The 24,479-nt window shown below is 43.6% G+C and overlaps 1 protein-coding gene across 1 annotated transcript in view; it reads left to right on the forward strand.

Annotated features, from left to right (window-relative positions):
• The first annotated feature begins 5,356 nt into the window (after positions 1–5,356).
• Positions 5,357–24,479, forward strand: part of LOC135909569 (uncharacterized) — a 161,551-nt gene continuing 142,428 nt past the window's right edge. Inside the window, exon 1 of the mRNA XM_065441544.2 lies at positions 5,357–6,058. The gene's annotated coding sequence lies outside the window, so the exon portion shown is untranslated. The remainder of the gene's footprint in view (positions 6,059–24,479) is intronic.

A 24,479-nucleotide genomic window follows, 5' to 3' on the forward strand; every position in this document is an offset into this window, starting at 1 on the left:
GCCGCGAAGCGGTTGAGATCACTCCGAATGTTTGTCTTAACCGAAAAGCACGTCTGAGGTGGTTCGTCTTCAGCAGATTTTTTTTGCACTGACTCTAGGGAAAACGAGAGAAACGTTCCCATGTTTTTCGTTATATGCGAGCGTTCGGCTTAACGAAGGTCATCGTAACAATAGTTCACTCTATACCCAGTCCCAACTAAGTGGGATTTCGTACACAACGCCGTACACCACGACATAGTTGGAAGTGACGCTCTTTCCTGTTTTGAACTTTTTTCCGCCCTAGGCTGCGTCGGAACATTGCGTAATACTTTCTTTTGTTTGTATTTCTTTTAAATTCTTCTAGACAGATTTTTGAGCTTGAGCATGACCTTTTTGAGAATTTATTTGCCGCAGTAGTGCCTTGTTGCCCACCTTCATATTTTCTCTGCATGCCAGCACGCCTTCTCTAGCTCACCTGTTTCTTACGGATTTCTGCGTACATCTTTGGAGAGCCGCCATGGTTGGGGGCGCGGGTGCAAGTTGACGTTCCTGTGCCTCTGCCCTGGATGGCGACTAAAGCGGCGGTTGCGTCTAGAAAGCGGACCGGCTCGGGAGCGACACCGACGGCGACGACACCAGTTTCTACTCGCTCAGCAGTGAGGGTTACTCTGATGGCACCTTCGAGCTTGTGCGATGCCGCAAGGCGAAACAAAACCCACCACCAGGGCTTCCAAGTCTTTGAAAAAACCAACGGTGGGACCCACTCGGGAAACCGCAGTCAGTCCGATTGTATTTGTACCAAACTCTCTACGGACACCCTGACGCGTCTCAACAGTCTGTCTCCATGAAAATTGAAGCGGTGGCGCCCAAAAGAAGCCACAGATGTTAGAATCAACCCACGAAAAAATGCGCTGGCTGTTGACGTCCCACATGAGACTGCGCCGAGCGCCTTTAGTAAACTTGAACTTGTTGGAATGAAGATCCACTCAAATATCCCACTGGACAGTGGCTCCAATACTGGTGTCACCTACGACGAGGACGTCTCCATCTCATGCGCTGAGTTGCCAATCCCAGTGTAGCCAGCCGTTCATGACGTCGTCATAACCCTTTGGTCTCCCCTCCGCACATCCCGCCTCCTGAAAATAATTATCGAGAGCAAGTCTCTCCCTTCGCACGTCAAAGTGGGCCACTTTCATCAACCTGTGCGATAATTTATCCCAAGGTCACTCCAATGCCACAACTGTGAGGCTGGGACACTTGAGCACCCCGTGCGAGAACACGAGAGTTTGATCACGCTGTAGTGAGCCCTGCAATGCAGACTCCTGTGTAGCCATGGTTCTACAGTGCACAAACTGCCTTGGATGCCATGATGCTTGCCCGAACGACTGTCCAAAATTGAAGAAGGAAAAGGGGTCTTCAAGCAGACGGCGAGAGATCGTTCGTCTTGACGGGTAGTTGTTACGGCCTTTCGAAACCGACGCTTCCGAGGCCATCGAATTTCAAAGAATGGCGATGCCTCTGTGAACAGTACGCCACATCCGACAACACCTCTTCCTCTGCCCCCTAGGCCTGGCGGAATCAGATCTAAATCTCACAACAAGGTCATGGCGGAGAACGATACAACATCGTCCGGACTGCTAAAGCCACAGCCGAAGCCACAGCGCAAGTGACAACCGAAGCCACCGCCGATGCCACATTGCAATTGTAGAGCCGTCGTGCAGTGGCTGCTTAATGACGTTTGTCAGTATATTGGACGCATAAGGACTACTACTTTTTTATCAATTTGGTATTTCGTCGTTGCCAACCAGGGGGGAAGAAACATTTAACCCTCTCATTCGATTATTCACGCTCATTGGGTCAATGATTATAGAGATATTGGAAGGAAGTCACAGTGCTGCGCAGCCGCATGTGAGCTCAAGGTTGTTGAAACGTTGCAAGAACGTAGTTGAAAAATTTCATTAAGAATGTCTGTGCACCTATTCTATGTATTGCTATATTCTGTGCAGTAAACAAAGCTTTTGAGAAGATTTCATTTGAGGTTTATGTAGACCAGAACGCTTTGCGCTCACTTGTTAGCATGCAAGCCAGTGCGTTGTGTGGAATATTATATGTCCATTTTCTGGGTGTACTTGCGTATTCAGTCGAGACAGGCTTTGCAAGCAGCGCACGATCGTACTGTGCGGTAAGCTCGGCAAAACTGGGAACAAGCGTGTTTTTTTTTTGTAAGTGCTTAGTAATACGACTGCATTATGCGGCTTATTACGTCTATTGCGAACTAGAGGGCAAATAGAATGAACTCATTACTTAAGTCACAAGCATTTAGCGGATCATCGCTAGGCACAAAACAAAACTGTCTAGCATAGAAGAATGAACACGCCATACAGAAATCTCTGAATTTCTCTTCAAAGAAGAAGCTTTAGCTCCGTGGCTCTTTCTTAAATACATGTGAAAGGAGAAATTGTGTTTCTGAGCAAACACTGCACCAAAAGAAAAAAGTTGAAATCTAGTAACTACTTGATGAGGATTTTTCTTTATGCTGTCAATTTTGTGTATTAAAATGATTGAAAACCGCAAATTTTAAATTATTTTCATAAAACAAATCTATCAAGTTTGAAACAGTGTAACTCAGCAGCGATCGCGCCAGTCTTTCCCCGTGAAGTTGACCAAGTCTCTTGAAGGTGATAATCAGCGTTGATGAAGCAGGATGCAGTTTGGAGGAAACAAAACTGGCAGATATATTGCATCAAATATATTTACACAGTCAAATGCAGAGTTTGCTTAAGAACACTGATGAAAAACATTTGAGTAAACAGCGCCTTGCTATTGCACTTTTTCCTAAGTTAGAGCCTAGGACAACTGTCTCCACATACGAGCATCCGAGTCTCACTGTTCGACCAACAAGTGGTTACGGATCAGACTAGCGTTTCGTTTTACGGAGTCTTTCAGATCTGTCGGTTTAGTGATTACAGCCTATACACAAAGGAAGGGGTGCCAGACAGTCTTTAAACCTACTTCAGTAAACAATAACAAGGGGAGGTGGCAACTGCCTGCCCGCCTCAACATTCCCTAACGAATAGGATTACAACTGCATATAAACCCCCTACTGGGTTGTGCCTAACCTCATTAGCAGAGTTATCAGACTTCAGGAAAGTGTTTGGCACTCTTTCGCATCGCGACTCCTTCTCTTTCCTATTCCCACGCTCTTAGCGACTTCTCACTGCATGGGTGTCTGCAAATTATGTCGTCACGTTTCTTCGTAATTCGTTCGCAGGCGCGCTCTCATAATCTACCAAAAGTTACGTGCGCACCGGCAATTAACAAGCACTCCATCAAAGGAGCGGTTTTGTCGAATCCCACGCTGTCGCTAGGCTGGCCTGTATGCGCTCTCGATGACTCGGCTGTTCTTCAATTGAGGAATTCTGGGCAGCATCTCCGCGCAGGTCATAGACCTTGTGAAAAGTGCTCGGCCTTGTGCGTCCCTTGTCGTAGGCATTTAGACCTGACAAAAGTGTGCGCGACATCAAGGCCTCTGAAGTTTAGTGCCAGCTTCAACGCTCCCCTATTCATGGGTTACATTCGAACACTTCACCCACGTTCAATTACCGTGCAGAGAAAGAGAGCCGAGAAATTTCTTGTTTACTTAGTGCGTCACACCGGCTATTATGCGCGATTGGGAGATGAGCTGCTTAACATCGCAATTCTGTAAAGTACATCTACTACTACGCCGGAAGCGGTCTAATTTGTAATATTGATGTAATAATTTGATGTAATGTACGTGGCTCTCAAGTACGCCACTAATATGACAATAAGACTGGCAAAACCTTCGTAAACATTGCAACATATTCAACCAATATAGAAAATATAACTTCACATTTCTGCGATATAAATGTTTTTTACGGATGCGATTTCCCAGACTGAAAAGTGTATTTTTGGGGCAGAGTTGCGGATTCGTAAACTTCGTGCAAGCTTACCTATTTTCGTCGCTTTTTATAAAGAGAAATACAGGCTATAAATGAACATGACCCTTCAAACAGTCACTACAATTCAACTATCCTTCTCAAGTGAGTCAACTTTCATTAAAAGCAGCGCAGGAGTTGCATCAGAAAAACATTTCTGCGTTTTACATGCACTTTAATAGGCGGTGTCGTTGTTTGGTCCGAGAAAGATGACAATCTGAAGGGCCAACTTCTCGGCATAATTATGGTTGCATGTGCGCAGCAGCTACATTTTTCCTTCTAGGGTGTTTTACGTAAATGTGTGGTTTCTCGTGCGCATTCGGTACCACGCGCTCCCATGCAGAGGACGGTAGTAAAAAAAGAAAAGACTGGGGTTTTAGGTGCCGAAAACACGATTTTATCATGAGGCACGCCGTAGTTCGGGACTCCGGATCATTTTTGAACACCTGCGGTTTTTTAACGTACTGCGAGCGTCCTTATATATCATCACTATCGATATGCAACCGCCGTAGCCGGGACTCGATCCCGAGCCCTCGGACTTAATCAATCGCACAACGCCATAGCCACTATGTCAGCAAGGCGAATAACGGTAGTATATATATATATATATATATATATATATATATATATATATATATATATATATATATAGAGAGAGAGAGAGAGAGAGAGAGAGAGAGGAACATTGTTGTTCGAATCGCTTCAAACGTCCGCCGCTTTCAAGAAATGCCTGGTATAGAACCTTAAACCTGTTGTATTTAGTACATGGTATTAATCGAGCGCATTGATCCTGAAACTTCTCCATTTCCTGGACAGAAACATCTGTATTTTCTTGGTGGAGACATGGTATGAGCATGAAGCTGTATAATGCATTGGCGGCAACGGTAACGGCACGGGGGCCGTGCGAAATGTCGTCACCTCTCCAACATTGAGGTCCATGACGTAAGCCCAAATGCTAGGGGTGTACTTAACTATCTCACAGAAACACGCACGGGCACACGCAGACAAATAAAAAGAGCAAACTGGCCTTATGCTACACTCAAAGCAGGAACTAGTTCTTCAGCCACAGAGGCACGCTCTCGTCCTCCGTTTATTACCAAGCCATTCTTCCAACGCACATTCCTCCTACATGTACTACACCTCAAGTAGTCTGTGCTTCGCCACGATGCCCCAACGAAAGCTGCCCTAATATCTTTCGATCAGGGAGACGCAGAAATCGTGTCTGTAGCCGCAACTGATTATAGGTTCGCAGGAGAGAGACGATAGACATATATACTTGCTGCGCAAGCCCACAGATGGCGCAACAGAAGCGGTCGATTTCAACCTCCGTCCCCTCACCACGTGGAGGTCCGCCCCTCATAGTTACGAGCGGCGTTCGAGGCTCACTTTTTCGTCCCGTATGAGGAGCGGCTCTCGCGCAGGCGCAAACTTTCTCCCGCCGTGTCTTTTACTTTTTTTTTTCTCAGCCGCGGTCCAGGCGACTCCTCCCAGCGCTCCACCGGCGAGGCGGCTTATTTCGCCGTGCGAGCAACAACGCCCAGTCAGACACCAGTCGGGCCGCCTCTTCGATCCGCGGCGCGCAAGCGCGCCCTGTTTGAGCCGTGCTATCCTTTTGAGGGCTCGAGTTCGTGAACCACAGCGTGGACTCCGGCGCTGACAGCTCTCGTTCGCGACTCGCTGAGTTTTCTTTTCTCGGCGTTCGCAATCTGGTGACGCGTGCTTGGCGCGGAGAGCGAACGGAATGTCGTTGGGCACCGTCGCATCGCGCGACTTCCCGGAATACCAGCGCATTACTTGCGTCGACGACAGTGTCTCTTCGCTTTAATACTTCTGAATGCTCCAGCGTAGCCTTAGTATGTCGTAAGTTAATTTCTAAAATGCGCTGAAAAATATCGCGCTCGGTCTCCCGGGCTCAAGGTGAGATGGAAGTTCAAGCAGGAGACACGCAGACTTGACATTTGCAGCCTTCACTCGACGTAGAGGACCTTCACCAGCCTTTTGACTGAAGCGGCGAGATTATTGTGTTCGGTCTATAGTGGAACTACTTCGAAAGTATCTGTGGATTACTTCACCTTGGAATACGCTTCGCGGCTATCGACGTCTCCTGCAATGCTTCGTTAATGGTGAGCAAGCATACTATATATGCTTACTTTCTAACCGTGCAATTCTTATCTCACGCCAGTGAATAATAAATGTTGTCGACGTGTCCTCATAAACACACAAATGCTACTTAGTTCAATTACAAAGGCACCTATTTTGTGTTATATCTTTAGCAGCAGAAAAGCATCAATGTGTGACATTCAATATTAGTTCCCTATTTTTCTCAGCGCGCCGAAATGTGCCACACCACCACGATCATTAGCACGATTCCGTCCTAGCTTGGAAATCATAAAATGGAGCAATTTTTCTGCGCTACAACCTGCATTGTCCTATCTGCATTCTGAACGACGCCTGCGTTTAGCTTGCCATTCATCAAGCAAGGCACCGTTCACTGGATAGCAAATACTGTGTCTTATAGCTTCGAAAACTGACTGATGTACTTGCGATGTCTTCTATGTATATCACAGTCTTTCGTAACAAGAAATTCAGTGCAATAACGCCTGTGTGTGTGTGTGTGTGTGTGTGTGTGTGTGTGTGTGTGTGTGTGTGTGTGTGTGTGTGTGTGTGTGTGTGTGTGTGTGTGTGTGTGTGTGTGTGTGTGTGTATGCGTCTGTCTGCTTGGCCTGTGTATCGTGAACATAGTCTGCTGAGTGAGTGAGCTGAGGGCGTCCAAGGGAAAATAAATGTTGCGCATCATATACAACACAGAAAATGGAAAAAGAGGGGGGCACTTTTCCTGGACACCCTTTGTCAAGTGCACTTCATAGGAAGTTAATTGGAAGCAGTTGCGATTATCTCAAGAAAAGCTTTTTTATTCGGAAGAATGGAAGTTGTTCACTATGGCCCGGGGTCTGAACATTAAAAACAATGGTTTTAGCGGCAGCAATCCTACAGGAAATATATAAAACTCCTATCCGTGTCTTACGCAAGTATTTGTGCTTTAAACTGCATCCCCCTCTCAGCGGAGAGTATAGTTTTACTAAATCTCTTTGTCCTCTATATATAATTTCATTTAAAATCTGTCGCTATCATGTGTATTACAAGATATTGTTTTGCAGTTTTTTTCACGGACTCTTGTCGTCATGTGCGGTGTTTTTTTTAAATAAGCTTTCTCTCATATTACCATTTCTTACCATCTGGAATGATGAATTATCTAAGCTGCCATTGGAAGCGATTTGCTCTTATGCGTGGCAATCACGAGGTTATAATACGAAAGGAGAAGCAATAGAATTCTTTGAAAGTAGGCCAAGTGGTGCAATATTTCCTGACGATTGTTTTATTCTGTCTTCCATTTCGCTCAGCCTCGTTGTATTGAAGACCGCCACGCTGTTTAATAACGGCGATGGGGCGACCATCACAGTGCAAAAGAAAACGGCAAGCATGGCAAACTTCTAACATAAAAGTAAGCCCCAATGGAAATAAGAAGGTCGGAAGCAATCTCATCCAAGAAGTGTATGTAAAACATAAAGAAAAGCGTATCATAAGAAGCCAACAGACAAAGGCACCAAGGACAATACAGGGGAAATAAGTAGTACTTACGTAAATATTGAATTAAAGAAATGTTTAATTAATCGACGTGAAAGTGGATGAAAAAACAACGTATCGCAGGTGGGGAAAGATCCCACGGCTTCGCATTATGCGTGCCATGCTAGTAACAGACACCAATTGAACACATTGCGAAGACAAAATTACTTAAGTCAAGGTACGTTCCTACGCGGACGTCAAACACCACGTAGTGTAGGCACCAGTGGATCCAATAATAACAAGAGCGTATGAAGTGTCTGTGAACTGTTGAGTTTTACTGCCAAGCATAAGTTCACAGAGGTGAGTTGGCGGTTGCATTCGAATACCTGTGAAACTATACAGCCGCTTGCCAAGTATTGCGTGGCGATAAAGAAAGGATCCCATTTGCTTAAAATATTCCGAAGCACACCGCAATGACTTTTCTCATAGCCTCTGTGCTGTACCGTCCAGTTACAATCGTCAGTCAGTCAACCAACACGTGCACTTAATGATTGCGTGGAGTGCTGCCCATACGCATGTGCTCGAACAGCGTGTTAGCATCCGCGCTTTCATGTGGCAAGGTTTTTGTCCGGGCTAGTTGGTATTTCATTGCAAACTTGTATAGAGTGCGTTTTATCTATGTACGTGCTGTAGTCAAGCTTTCAAGTGTCTAAGCAGTATCATTGCGTAGATGTGCACCGGTGACCATCGTCTATTAGCTTGTACGGTGGACTGCAGCGCGTGCTGGAGCCTGCGGTGACAACTCCAAGGAATTCGGGCTCTCTTTCATCTGACAACAGCAAATTATGGGCGTTTAAGGCGAAAATATAGCAGATATCGCAACAAAGCCGATTGAGCTAATAGACAGAGCTTTAAAATTGGCGATGAATAAAACGAAAAAAAAAACGAATGAAAAGAAGCTTTACGGCCCTGTGTAATGATCCCTCGCCACAGGAGGCGTCGCGCATAATATTAACAACAACCAGCTAGGTAACGCTTTGCATGCGTAAATGCATGACTGTGCCTTCGTGGTCACGTGTTGTTCAGTATTGTACCTTGGTCAAATTGATTGATGAATTAATTTTTTGGTCCGCCACAAACCTACGCGAATACAGCTTACCATTCAAGGTACCTCAGGTAGATCAATTTTCTGCGCTAACTGTAGGACTGACGTTAAGTCACGTTATCTACTATACCGACACGACAGCAATCAGCATGTAGTTTTGAACCTCAACTGTACGTCTGACTGATAGTGCCTGTTCTGCGTCTTCTATTGACACGATCATTGTGTTCACAGGACCACTGGAATCCGAACATCGGTTTAGTTATTTATTTATTTTTTATTTTCAGCGCTCTTGTTGAAGTCTTAAGCGTGGTAGGCAGAAAATACCGTAGGCACAAAAGCCACACTCTGAACGCTCTCCTTCCCACTTTCAGACACCTCTATGTATAAAACACCGACGTAGAGGACGTGTTTTAATGGTGCACATTATTTATAAGTGGAGACTCAAAAGATATTCAACTGTCTTGCTCAGTGCAAAAGGCAGACAATTTAATATTTGAATTGCCGCTTGTTCGCACGGATTCCTTCGACCGCAGCGTTTTTTTTTTTTGCTTACACGAAAACAAGAAAAAGAATGCATTAAGCAAAAGAAACGTGCGTGTAACACAAAAATCTCTCCAACGCTTAGCGCAGCTACCAGGGCAAGTGCTGTGGTGGCTGCAGGAGTTCGCACTACATTTTTGCAAACCGTTTGAAGCAATACTGCTCCTGTACATTGCGGACTTCTCTGCAAATTTAGCGCGAAAACGACCCATTGCTAATGCGGCGGCTTATGTATCACGCGGAGTAAGCCTCATGTGAAATATTTCCGTTTCGCGCAGGAGCATTCAGGGTTTTCCTTTCTTTTTCAATGTAATTTCCATGGTCATTACAAAACTCGTATGTATCACGCGGAGCAATCCTCCTACGAAATCTTTCCGTTTCGCTCAGCAGCATTCAGGTTTTTTCTCTTTTTTTCAATGTAATTTGCATGGTCATATGAAAACTCTCATAGATCCGTGAGCAGTATTTAAATTTCACAATTGCTGTTTTACGCCGGCCGCAAACCCCCACCTTATAACACGCTTCCTTACGTTACCAACAGTTGCGTCACGACCTAAATGCATCGTTTTTCTCAGGAACGCTCTTCAAGTTTATCCTAGCACTGCCCATACGTGTTATACTTATACTTATACATATAAAGCGCGATCAGTAGTTAATTATACATCGCTTTTATATGTGGCCATTTAAATAGTCGATCAAAGTGCAGCTTGCCTTCGAACGTGAAATATGACGGGAAAGTAAATCCCAGAAACCGCGAGCGGGTGTCATGCCGGACTAAACGCAAGTGTACAAGATACCCACACACTGACTGGGCTGTCGAAACTTACATTCACCAAGAACTTGAATTCATAAGAAGGCAAAGCAGAACCTGACGTTCTACGTTCCCAGAGAATTGGCTTCTGGGAAGTAGGATTACCCGTTGTCGAATGCGGAGAAACGAAGATGGTAGAACGTTATAAATGCCGTTTAGTGCTGCGCGACCTGCTTCCGACGACACGGCCTTAGTGGGGCCTTCAACCGCAGTATTTCGTTATCTGGCGCGCACGAACGATGTTTGCGATACAACGTGACCTCCTCCGCAGTTTCTTTGATATAACGAGCTTCCCGTTTCACCTTTTAAGCGAAAATACGAAACGGATATGTGAAATTCTGCCAGCAGTCTTTATCACGCTCTTAGTTTGACCTAACCGCGATGGCGCATCTTGGGTTAGAATCGTAATTAGGGTGTCAACATGCGGGCTGCAACTACCATTCCTGTTGCCTTCATTCCCTGGAACCATCCAAGCTCTTAAAATGCTTGTTTAAGGTTCAGCAGTGCTACCAGAGAGAACACGGCCATCTTGATTAGGGCAAGTAAGCTGGGTGAGAAGTCGAGCTTGCAGAATTTCCCATATCCCCAAATAGGAGCGCCTTTTGGATGGCTCGGGGCAATAAATGTACGGAGTTATCCTGTCTAGCAATGTCGTCAACTTAAGACTTTCACCACGCAGTCAATGTCTGCATGTCAAAGCAACCAAAAAAAGAACTTACAAGGCTTTTGCGTGAGTAAAGGGCTCAGCGACTGAAACGCGATGTTATAACCGAATTGCAGCTGGTGCTTCTTTCCTTGTCGGTGAGCGTGGGGTGACAGCCGAGGGAGGAAATACATGTCAGAAAGCATCACCACCACTCTCGCTTTGATGTGATGCAAAATTTCTGCATATTGGCGTCCTCATCGCCCACCGGTGCCACAAACAGCGCTACACAGCCACACGCTCCGAGTATCGGGCTGGAATCGCTGTGCATTGCACATTTGTGGGCGCGCGCTACCCTGGCTCGCAAAACAAGTCACGCATAGCTTGATGTCACGATACATTATAAGAAATATTGTACATATCAATCCTAACCACTCAAACCCAATAGACCAGTTTTTATAATAGAGAAACCACCCTACTAAAGGAATGTTCGAAGCCCAAGGACGCGGGATCGAATCCTGGCCACATTTTCGTAGGGGCGAAATGCAAGAACGGCCGTGTACCATCCATCGGGTGCACGTTAAAGAACTCCTGGTGGTCAAAATAATCCGGAGCTTCACACTATGACGTGTCTCCCAAGTATATTGTGGGTAGGGCACGTAGAATATGCCCCAGAATTTATTTAATTTTAACGAATGAAAATTTCGGCCAGGCGATACATTTTCTATCAGCGGCTTTCACATGCTCCACAGTATGCATAATGTTTATTTATGCACTTCCTAACTGTGAACAGTTGCGGCTTACAGAAATTGGCGATGCTTACGTTGAAAATGGAAATAGAAAGAAAGTCGCTGTAAAAAATGAAACAGAATGAAGTATGCGTTAAAATGGGCACTGTAAAGCGAAAAATCGCAGTTTGCTTGCATGCCTGATGAACTCGGCTTCTATTTCGTTCAACATTCGCACTTGCGAATCACATATACTTTTTCGCAGCTTCGCTGTTTTTGACATTATCACGATGTCTTGATTTGCGTGTTAGATTTGCACATGAGAAAACGCCTGCCCATGCGGGGGCCGTGTGGTTTTGCACTCACAGGCGTACTTTTTTTACAGTGCATTTACAAAATACGGACGGGTTTATTACCATGCATATCTGTTATTACTCCAGCAGCAGTTAGAAAGCTGAGAATCCGCTTACGTCGACCGTACGAGCATTCTGCTACGCCTTTGACAACGGCTGTCGGCCTGTTGACGAGTCGCAGGTGTGATGCCGTCGTCGACATGCCGGCTTTTCAAACATACTTCACACTCGCCCTAGGACTAAAGTAAGGATATACTACTTTAGCCACCGCCTAATACATGTTAGTGTGGTGATTTAAAAATATGTTGTTTGGAGCCCTTGCAGCAACCGGTAACTAATCCGGAATTTTGTGTCCAACGCAGACTCTAGTAGTAGTGTTTTCTCGGTACCTGTTACTGAGGCAACAACAGACAACACTGGCGGACGGGTACAGGATTATGTGCATCTCCATAAGCTGTTCTTGGGATTAGTGCAGTGTGCGCTGGGAGAAGAGCCTTCTGCTTTCCCAGTAAATGTGTTTGGAGCCGGAGAAATTGCTGATGTCGGTATATTTTTGCTCTCATTTCCCGGAGTTTGCGCAAACGTTTGCCAAGTGGTAGCACAAAACAATGTATAGGACCACTCAGTCTTATAGCTAAAGTTGCAATTTGTATTATGCTCCGAGTTCCTACGGGTTACCCGGACAAATGTTCAAGATATCTTTTGTTTGCGCCGACAATAAAAAGTTAGTACAACGTCCTGTGCTCTCTCGCTTTCTGATATGGATTCTGTATGGGATTGTGAAAATAGAGGTGTATAGACCGAGGCTAGGTTCGCTACAATTTGTGAGTCAGCGAGCCAAAGACCTGAGAACCGTTCGGACCGGTGGCAGGAGCCGAAGAAACTCTTTTCTTTTTTCAATCTTCTTCTACTTGCTTCTAATCTTGCAGCAGCTGACATTAGATACACGCGCCGGGGCGCAATGTAGATAAAAGGAGGCCGAGCAAGATGATGATGGCTGCTAGAACAGGTAATAAACGAAGAGGAGGTCACTGAGACAGCTGCACTGTGACACAGCAGGATGGCTTTCGAAACGGCCAATGCCAGGCATACTTTAATTCTTCTGGTACTCTTATGTCATGCCGTGCACTTCGTACTCCACGTGTATCTTCTTTTCAATCTTTTTTTCTTTTTTAGGGGGGGGGAGAGGGGCAGGGGAGAGGAGGGGAATAGGTGACGCTGTTACTGAAGCTGTGCATATCTATTCTAATCCTGCGAGCATTAATTATTTCTTGATCATCGAAATACAGGTCTTGGTGAGACTGCCATAACCGATTTTTTTCTCCTGTTAACAACAGAAAGGAAGCAGAAGCTAAAGGCCGTGTGGCCTGACAAATGCTTCTGCTCCTACAACAATTCGGCACGCAGGCCCTACGCAGCATACAAATCCTATAGTTACATGGAAATCAACGGGAGTGTCGGGATACAAAATAATAGTTCCGTAAGAACGGAAAAAAAGAACAAAATAACAACGTGACTTCAAGGAGTATAGCTAAGGTACATTTTCAGGTACCTTGTTTCAAACTATAACTATAACCGAAAAACAAATGAAAAAAATGACTGATAATTTATTTTACGCTTCTAATCAGACGAACTCAACATTGTTTGCATTGTGAAAGGTTTTGTATGATTTATTTGAACTTTGCATAATTTCTATATGAAAATCACCTAGGCGAGTTTGCAGTGTCGGTGCCTGGTAACTAACTAGTTGTTGTCCGTAATTGGTTCTTATTTTAGCTGTTCTCATATTATGTTACAGTAAGCTGTAATGCAGTTTGGTGGGTACATTCGGGATATACTGTGATTTCTTTTGTTTATTATATTCCATCAGCTTGTAATAATATACGGGGTTCGCCTTTAACATAGGATGTTTTATAAAAGATGGCTTGGTTGTACAGTTTTGTACAAGCCCATGATATCCCTCGAATGCACGTAAGACTCCTTTTTGGAGTAATAGCAATTTATTATAATTTTTTGCGAAGTACTGGCCCAAAGTAACATGCAATTGGCTAATCGAGGATAAAAACGTGTGTAGTGCAAGTAATCTTAAAACCACAGAGGAACCAGGGTGCTGAGTCTATATAAGCAAACGACAGTTGTACTTACTTCCATAGCAATTCCATCGACGGGATTGATGTCAGGTGAATATGCTTTGCCCCTGTGGGACTCAATCGTTTTCACCATTTGTCGTTTGCGTTCGTTGTTCCCGGACATGTGGATGCACCTACCGCCTGGGTTACCACGACGTGAACAGACCAAGCTGTACCGTCTGTGGCTAGGCGTTGCGCTTACGAATTCATATGCTTTCCTTATTGGAATTACCAACAGCACCACATGCGACACATGCAAGAGCGATGAGACGCTCGCACATATTATCTGTGTCTGCCCGTGATATTGTCACGTGGTAGTGACGTTAAAGAACACAGTAGCAGCACTGTGAAAGACAAAACTAGCTTTTATTGGGCGAACCTGTGCCCACAAAACAGGCTACACTTAAAGCGCAACGATAGCGGCGAACACAGTCGGCGATCGTCGAAAATCTGATCAGCGGGTCAAGCGCGTCGGCTTTTATACAGCAGTCATCGAATGTTCCAGACCAAACGTTGGGACCCGCATGCCTTCCACAAAGTTCTACACCATTCGTGTCAAGCGATGAAATCAGATAATACAAGGTTCGGCGACAACAGACAGCGGATAGAAGCATCGATAACTTTCCAGAGATTTCGGATACATGCAGGCGCGTCCCGCGCTGTGCGATAACATTTGTTAGGTGGCAAAACCTGGTCGCCCGATAAAGACAAGTACACGTGTCAATATAGTGCGCAGAAACAAGTGATGGTGCTGAGTGCTGGACCAGTTGGACAATTGTCAACTATCAGAACTCAAAGCTTAGGTCAGTACTCCCAAAGGACATCCGCGCTGAAGGTGTTGCTCGCATTATTAAGGTTCCTGCCGTCTACGGGGCTAAATGATAGAGTTTAAGAACGCTGCCCCCTATCGCTTTGTAGTGTACGCGGTTCGTGCTCATCTCTTTTCCTCTCTAACTCCCCCTTCCACTCTGTTTCTCTGTTTATCCCCCTTAACGCTTCCCCCAGTACAGGCTAGCCAACTGGAACTACCACTGGTTATCCTGCCTGCCTTTCTGTGCATCCTTTTCTCTCTTTTTGGTCGACGAGCATGTTCTCGGCCAAATCTTCCTGGAACCAAACTCCGAGAAATTTCTCACATTTTACCTGTTCTATCGTTCTATCTACAAAAAGAATAGCTATATTGCAGTTGCGTGGTTTATTAGTAGTAGGAAATATCATATATTGTGTAAGCATCAAGGAAGTTGCATCGGGTAATTGTTAACTTTCAGTTCGAGCTATGTAATAGTAGCAGCTTTAAAGAATATGTTAGTATTGTCTGCGTACATAACTAATTGAGGTGACTAGGGCGTGTGACACAGGTCATCAATATAAACTAAAAGCAAGAGTTCCAAGTATGGATCCCTATGGAACAGCTGTTATGATTTCCGCGTACGATGAAACATCATTATTTATGCTGGCATATTGTCAAGGATTTGTTAAGTAATTTCGTAAAAGTTCCAGTACGATACCTCGTGCACCATAGCGTTCTAATTTGTTAATTAAGAAATTCTGGCATGCTATATCGAAGGCTTTCCTGAGGTCTACACATAAACCTACTTTGTACATTCTATTTTCAATATTTGTTGTTATTTATGTTTGATATTACGAAGATATGCTTCGCAATAATTTTTTTGGAAACAATATTGTATTTCACTGATGACGTACCGTTTACTTGCCAAAGCGTTGTAACCTAATATTCAGGGCACTCTCGAACAGCTCTGATAGAACAGGAAAGGGGTATCGGCCGATAGTTTGTCATGAAGTGTTTATCACCTCCTTTGTAGGTTGCGCATACTGGGGCTATCTTTAGAATATCTGGAAAGATACCGCTTTTAAACATTATATTTATGATGTGAGCTATAACAGGTGCAATTATGTCGGTAATATACTCCCGTGGCACTGGTTTATGGTTTAATATCGTGATGCCCAGGAGAGACGTTGTTTTTCACTTTATGCAGTAGGTACATAACCTCAGCAGCTGTACCAGATGAAAATATCGCTGAATTAGGCTGAGTTTGTGCACTACAGGTGTAGCCATGGGTCACTCTCCCCCCCCCCCCTCGGCATGCTGGTCAGTGGAAACGAAATGTTCATTCAAAGCAGCAGCTGCTTCTCTGCCTGTCAACACCCGAGTGGCTGTCCTTATGTTTATCTCGGTGTTCTGTCTTTTCTTAGAAGTTTAGTCTCTAACTTCATCACAAACTTTCATAGGGCCATTTTTTTATTTTAGCAAATAACCGTTGATAGCACTTATTTTTGCTTGCTTTAATTCCGCGGCGACCTCGCTTCTCTATGTTTTTTGAAATCATTGCACAGTTGCGCACTCCGGCATTTTACAAACAAGTGATGCATTTTGTTTTCTTGCATTATCATTTGGAACAAAGCAGCATTTATCCAAGGTTTTCGTATTTTTCTACTCCTCTGATTGCACAAATTTGACGCAAACGCTTCGTCGTAGCACTTAATTTTTCTTTCAAAAAACAACTCGTATGCCGCATTTATATCTTGTTTTTCCATTACACATGACCAGTCGGTTGATACGATCAGGAAACGGAAATTTTCAAGTGATGTTGTGTGAAAGTAACGAGGGAGCTTTTTTTCCCTCCTTCTGCTCCTTTAAGTGCGTAAGGAATTAAACAAAATCCAGGCAGACGCTCACTTATCTCAGTGGATAACAGTCCCGTAGTGCAGTCAGGGCGTATATTAGTTATGCATGTATCAAGTAAAGTCGCCGTTTGCGGCAAGAGAATGGCCAGTTCCGCGAATACGTTTGTGCACATCAACGAATGGGTTATGTCAGCAAGCTATCTGGATGATATGTCATCCGACAACATGTTCATATTTGCATCACCCATTACAATAAAGGGACAGGACGAATGGTTCAGGAAATGTAGAAGCTGTTCTTGTGAATTGAAGAATGGCAGTTTGTTTCCCAATGGTGGGCGATACATAATCACAGCTGGGACATAATGTAGGCGTACCATCACACCTTCTACATTGTTTGTTAGAGGGGCGAATTCTGGATTACCTCATGTAGATGGCACTCATTAACATAGACAGCCTCCCCACCTCCTATGCATTTTGTTCTTACTAACCTATGGTATGTGTAATTTTTGCAGTACCCGCCGTGGTCGCTCAGTGGCTATGGTGTTAGGCTACTGAGCACGAGGTCGCGGGATCGAATCCCGGCCACGGCGGCCGCATTTCGATGGGGGCGAAAACACCCGTGTACTTAGATTTAGGTGCACGTTAAAGAACCCCAGGTGGTCGAAATTTCCGGACTCTTCCACTACGGCGTGCCTCATAATCAGAAAGTGGTTTTGGCACGTAAAACCCAATAATTTAATTTTTTTCAATTTTCGCAGTATGGGGAATTATCGTTCGCAGTAAGCTATGTTTCACAGTGCAATAAGATATCAAAATTGTGCGTGATTCACACAAGTAAGCAATTCAGTTTTATATATTCGAACAAGCAATTCAGCCATATGCTCCTCACTGCCCGCTAATGTAAATAAAGCTTAGGTGAGGTGCCCAAAAAAGCGCGTTAACAAAGCATGGTGCCGTAAAATTTGTGTCAGTGCTCACGAAAAGATTGCAATCACGCTGTGTAATCGTCGAGTCGGACTCCGTGAGCTCGGTAGCACGCGTCAGTTAAGCCGCACCTTATCTTCCTCTGTTTGCCGTGTAAGCGCTCTGATCCGTTTTGTTAACCGTAAGAAACCAAGAACAGAACTCTGTTTTCGAGCTTGTATTGTTACTTCCTTGGAGATCTCCGTATAACAAGAAACCGCTTATGTAAATGCTCGTGCATTTAACTGTCTGCAAATGGCTGTTCAGTAGATCCATTGGTGGCTAGCTATGCGTACGAAAGCATGCAACCGCCTGACGTGCATTTGAATAATAATTCGTGCATTGACTGATAAGACGTGCATTGACTAATAACTGACTGGTGCTGGTACTCTGGTTCTGCTAATGACGGAAAAACATTGTATGTGTAATAATAAAGCTATGATATTTCGGTAAAAACAAGTATGTTTGTCCTTGCAAACACGCGAAAGGAAGGTACCCTTCTTGTTTTTGTCTCGGATTCATACACAAAAATAATTGAAAAAAGAGAAAAAAACAGACATACCCGTCTAAGGAGCGGCAACAAGTTAGGCATGACACAAAGACTGAACACCAAGCTTTCATTTATTTGTTTATTTACATATCTGGAATGCCTGTCGGGCTGTTACAGGAGTGGGACAAATGGTACAAACATATGCATAATAACATATATAGTACAACACAAAATATCATGCAAGACCTCACACAACACTTACGTGAAACGTGTTTCCATAAGATAGCTGATTGAGACTATCAAGCGTATTCATGATTGAGAATCAAGCGTATTCCAAAGGATACTTGTTTGGAAAAGAACGGGAACTTGAACACAGTAACTCGCGTGGTATAAAGGAAAACAGCAATATCATGATTACTCTCCGTCATAGTTGGGCACGGGGGCTCAAATAGTAGATATGATCTAGTTTTACGTTTTTGTTTAATATTATGTAGAAGAACTTGAAGCGAACAATCTTTCAATGGGTGAACAGGTTTTGATGAGCTGCTCTATGGAGAAAAGCCGTTTGAGACTGCATTCTTTGGTAGTATGAATAAATGAACCTGATTGCTCGCCTGCGGATGCGCGCTTGCACGGTCGCTGTGTGGATCGCAGGTATACTGACGTATTCTAAGATTGGTTCAACCCTCGTTTTATATGCCCGTTAGTTTACTTCAGATCTGCTGCCTCTTAATTTCCGCCTTAGGAACACTGGTGCGCTGTGCAGGCGCACAAATGTTTTCAATGTGCTTGTTCTAGTTGAAGGTATTCCTTCTTTTTCCACTGATATGACTTTGTTCACTGGATCGCCTAAGTTCCCTACTATTAGGTTAACATTCAAAAAGCAATGATTACTTCTTAATAAAGTAGTCATGCAGACCGTTTTATTTAAGCTGATTTTCATACCCTACGTTGTGCACCACTCATCAACACTTTTGAAAGTGTCATTAAGCAAGAGTTCGTCTCCAACAGTAAAACTAAACGATTAAAACGACTAAATAACACAAAATCATCTGCAAAGAATCACACTTCAACAGAAGAATGAACAGAGTGAGCAAGACCAATGCATATAACGAACGAGATGGGTCTCAAGACCCACCGCTGAAGTACTCCGGAGGTCAAAGCCAATGTAAACGACTTTTGTAAAGATATTTCAACAAACTGTTTTCTATTTTATAAGTGAGCTTGAACCCATGTAATTACTTGAGGGCAAAATACCAAGATTCTCCACCTTTGCAACAAATTTAGCATGGCATACTCTATTGACTCCTTTAACAGATCTATTGCGATGATATCTACTTATTCTTTAAGATTAATTGCTGTGGCAAAGTTGTGAACGGTTTCGAAAAGCCGAGTTACTGTTGACAGGAATCTCTTCAAATCATGTGGCCTAGTGTAAAAAGGTTATTATATTTAATATATTTGGCTAGCTGCTTCAAAATTGTGTGTTCTAGAATTTTACACCTAGCACACGTGATAGAAATTGGGCGGTAATCACTCATAGTCAATTTGTCTCCAGATTTGAGCCCTGGCACAACTTGTGAGATCAGCCAATCTCTCGGCACGCTCGCTTCGCTCAACGACAATGAAAAAATCATAATTAAAAACGTGAAACCCAGGCACAATTACGTCTTAATTATTCGTTATGTATCATATCCGCACCAGACGAATACTTGGGATCGAATTGCAATAACATAACTGTTATGACTTTAGAGAAAAAGTACATTATTATTCATTCGCGCTTTTCCTTCGAAAGGAAGTCCTTAGGTGGTTGTGCTCTTGGTAAATACACAGTTAAAAATTGCTGAAGGCTTGATCAACCAAAGAGGAATCACTACGAATAATTCCGTTCGCGATAACGTCCCTGATATTTGATTTAATGCTACAAAATTGCCTTCAGTACGACTGATGCGAATTTTTTTATGTATACAGGTAATATATGGTACAAAAGTAAGGGATCGCGAATACTCGAATATCCAAATTCGAATTGAATAGTGAACTCCCGATTAATTGGATTAGCGGATCGAATATGTAATATCGATTTATGGAATATTCAATTTTCTTATTAACGCTAGATTAGGTTAATGAACCGTCCACGGTTGGTGCCTGAGCGGGCGCAACGTTCCCACGACGCGCAATCTCTACCGGCACAAGATTCGACCAGGTCGACGATACCGACAGAAAAGATTAACGCTACGCGAAAAGAGGGAACAACAAAAGCAGCGCGCGAGGGACCCAGCAAAAGCAACCACCGGAAAGTACGTTGATTGCGTCGAAAACACCAGTTCAGTGTTCACGCACTCAGATTCACGCAGCTGGGAGCTTTCCACCCACAATCGAGCACACAGACGACCTTGGCAAGCGTGCTCGCAGTATTCGAGCATGCGTGCCCCAAACGCCGCTTCAATGACCATAAATCTAACCAGTGCGCATCATGTCGCTGCAGATCACTGATCAGCCACCCGTAGGAACATATTAGCTACAAGCTTTCCGCGACGGTTTGCGGCCCGTTGTCACATCGGCCGGCAGCGTATTCTTGTCGCGGCACACCGTTGGCCACAATGTCTAGCCCGTCCGGCCTAATCGGAGCTGCGTCGTTGGGTGCCGGAGAACATAGTTACGGTTACCGAGTTAACGAAGGTCGATTCACAGATGTCGCACGACCTTTAGAAAGCCGACAAACTGCCTCACCAACGATAGCAAGTGCACGGGCTGACCGTTGCATGTTCACGGCCACCATCTTAGCGGAGTCCCCTACGGCGGCTCCTCTTTCCTAAAGTCGTTCTGAGGCGCCCAACGGTCTGTTTTCGTGGCTTGGAACTACCCGTCACAAGTACGGCTTTTGATGTACATTGCGCGCTCCAAAATATTATGTAACAGTGCCCTTAGCCACTGGCTGCAGACGCATTTAGGTGGAGGGCATATGAATGTGGACGAAAAGAAAAGAGGGAGAGGGGCAAACATCATCGGTGCGAACGGACCTTGGGCCTCCCTATTCGCCAAGTCTTCAGCATCGTCGCCGATCGCAGTCAGTGTGTGCGGCGCCGATGACCGCGCGCAGTGGTGCCGAGTGACTTGTTGCGCATTCACCGATTTTGTATGTCGCGCAAATTGTATGTATGTGTATTTTGTATATATTGCACGTCGCACAAAACTCACCTGCCATGAAGTTGGAAAAACCCTACTCTTTGCTGGAAGAAAATTTAAAGATTTCTTAAGCAGTAGAAGATTGCCCGTAAGCACACCATGACCTGCTATTAAACTGAAAGCCTTATTGATGTTCAGGACAGCTATGCTATTCCTTTACTTCAGATTTCAAACAAAGCACTTAATTCTGTTCGATTGAAATTCTATCTCTAACAAAATATTTTACAGACCTTCATATAAGAATTAAGATGTCAGTGCTGTTACACTAATGTGGTCTTCCATTTAGTAAAAGTAGAGCATACTATTTATCTGGATTCCCTGGTACCCAAGTTCCTCATAGATAGTAAGACTGTTGTTAACTAAGGTGCCATTACGTAACATGTGGCATGCGTGTGCCCTCTTTATTATGTGCAGCAGGGTGTTTTTTGCACTAAACTTCCAAGCATAACTTTTCGCGGTAAATTTAGTGACATTCGATTCGAAATGTCGCTCTGTTTCTTGATTTAAATTGATATTGGATTCGAAATCCAGTATTTGATATTTGCACACTGCTACAAAGAATGTTGTTTACATGCTTGCAGTTCTACGCGAACATGAGTACTAAGGTAAGCAATTGGGATAGACTTTCTTTGAATTTCTAGCCGGGCACAATTTGGTCGTCGTTTCAGGTGAATAATATTAGTCATTTTTCAAGGATTAGATTTCAGTGAGCGCTTCATTTTTACAATACAAAGAGTCACAGGCGGTTTTGTACAACAGATATCGAATAATTCCATATTCACGTTTTCAACGACCGAAATCGCATGAAAAGTTCCTTTTAAATGATCAATTTTTGAAATTCTGTCCGCTTTGTGTAATTTGTATACAATGAGATCGGGGTTTTTTTTAAAGCGCCTGTTATTACCGGTAAGTAAAGCCAGCACAAGTCTTTCATCTAAAGTTCTGTGCTCAACGTCAATTTTACGCTGAAAATTGTCCACGATAGCAATACGAGATCTTGTACTATTTTGGAGTAAATTTGTATTCGCGTGGGTTAATTAACCACCTAAATTAAAATATACATAACTTGGAAGTTCTATAATACTTTTACCGTTGTTCTTGTTCGTAGGTACTAGAATGTGCAAATCTCAATGGACCGCCGGGAAGTTGAAGTCCCCAGTAATAATGAGCCCACTTGTTTTAGTTACGGTCACTAAATAATCATCAATTTTATCAAACAATATCTAGAGATATTTGGCTGTGTGTAAACAACACCGACTATGATGGCTGTATCAACAATAACTAGCACCACGCATGTATAATAACCGTAATGCATGACCGCAGAAGGTAATATAATGTTTCTCCAACAGCTAAACTAGGCCACCACGTATCGTTTCTCTATCGCATCGAAGCACATTGCACAAAGGGGGAAATGCATCAGCATTGTTAATCTCACTATGATGCCAAATTTCGCTCACACCAAGCACATTTCATTCGTGCATAATGTCATGTATCCTAGCTCACTAGACTCATTAAGGGCACTTCGCTCATTTCGATTTCTTAATGCGATTTCTTTATTTTTTGTCTCTGGTATTGTTGCAAAGCAGACGACTGAAAACGTTAATTTTCACACGCGCGTTCGGCTGCATTTTTTAACTGTAAACTACATCATTCATAAGCTGTTTATTGCGAACAAGATTCGGTCATCATTCTGTGCGGAACGCCGTGCAGCCTTTCTTTATCAAGGGTCATTCGACACCCTTATCTTTGTTCCTTTTAACATTTTCAGGTTCTGAATATAGCTACCTTGTCGTCGTCATCACACAACCTCATGGTAATTGGTCTAGTATGATCGCCCTTCTTTATTTATCTGAAAACCTACGTCTCCCAATTGGGCATTATTCTAGGGGGGTTGAAGCAAAAGCCACAATTACGCCTAAGGAAGAGGAAAACATACTTGCGAAAACATTGATAACGCTCGCATCCTATTGATTCCACTTGTGAATAGTAAAAGAAAACAAAACATGCAGAAATCCGTGCGACATCTTATTTCACGAACTTTTTTAGCATGATCATTTCGGTGTAATATGTAGTATGGGCTCATCATGTATAAACTTTTATAAATGCGACTTTCATTATAAAGAAATGTAACTTAAAAAATTTTAATCGCACACGTTTTCGTCGCTGCTGAATAGGTTACCAACCTAATTCCTTCCTAATGTCAGTTGTACGGTAAATAAAGTTATACTTACCACTGAAAAAGCAAGAAGAATGGTTTTGTATGCATTCAAGTTTATAGATTAGCGCTTGGCCAGTTGTACTGTAAATAAAGTTATACTTACCACTGAAAAAGCAAGAAGAATGGTTTTGTATGCATTCAAGTTTATAGATTAGCGCTTGGCTATGAGGTTCCTGTGCTATACAAACATAATTAAGGATTGGGCGCACATTGGTGACATACAGAGCTTCTTTAAAGCTTCTTGGGGCGGATTTGAAGTTATGTTTAATAAGTTTACCACACCGTTGGCTTAACCAATTTCATAGCCTATATGTTTATTCCATGATAAATCACAAGGCAAATAGACACTAAGATATTTAAAATCATCGACCAATTTTATGACCAATCGACAAGTCTGAATTATTTGCACAGATGATACAGTAACGCCCAGACGGCAAGTGAATATGTCTTTCGAAACTTTATCCTTGCTGGATCATTCCACATCAATTGTCCCAACCGAGGCACTCGAACAATATTTATTTCTAAGAAAAACATAAAACATTTCACGTATTTACACATTACTTGCACAGTTGGTTCCCATATAATGAGGCATTTGGGATCAGCAATCTGTATAAAACATTCTGGCGGCTCAGGACACGACAGTACGGTGATAGCATGGCTTTAAATAGCCTTCTGCGTCTTTGATCATCGGCGTCTTTGATCTCGATGACTGTTTCATGACGAGCTGCTCGATGAAGCAATTCACTGGCGAAGTTCGCTTGGCAACACGGCGAGGGCCGTAGTACTTCGAAAGAGCAGTTATAAGTGAGCGTGTGTGGTGTGTTTTTTTCTAGGTCCCTTGTGTTTTTAGCGCTTTAAATTTTTAATATAGTGTTTATAACGTTGCTGATAAGCAGCGGTGACGAAGGGGGCAACCTGGTGATACTCTTTCGCATATTTAGCTTCTTGAGGAACTGTCGTCGACTTCCTCAAATCAGGGCAATACGAAAGAATGGTGTCTAGCGTATGCGAGAGCTCGTGTCCGTAAAGCAAGAAGTGTAGAGAGAATCCAGTGGTTGTCTGCGTAGTGGTAATATCGGCGTTTGTCACAAAGGGAAGAACATGGTCCTAGCTTGAGCGGTTGGAAGCGACGTATGTTGCCAGCATGTCGCCCAATGTTCCAGTAAGT

This window comes from Dermacentor albipictus, chromosome 7 (assembly GCF_038994185.2).
Source record: "Dermacentor albipictus isolate Rhodes 1998 colony chromosome 7, USDA_Dalb.pri_finalv2, whole genome shotgun sequence".
In the NCBI taxonomy this organism is placed as follows: Eukaryota; Metazoa; Arthropoda; class Arachnida; order Ixodida; family Ixodidae; genus Dermacentor; species Dermacentor albipictus.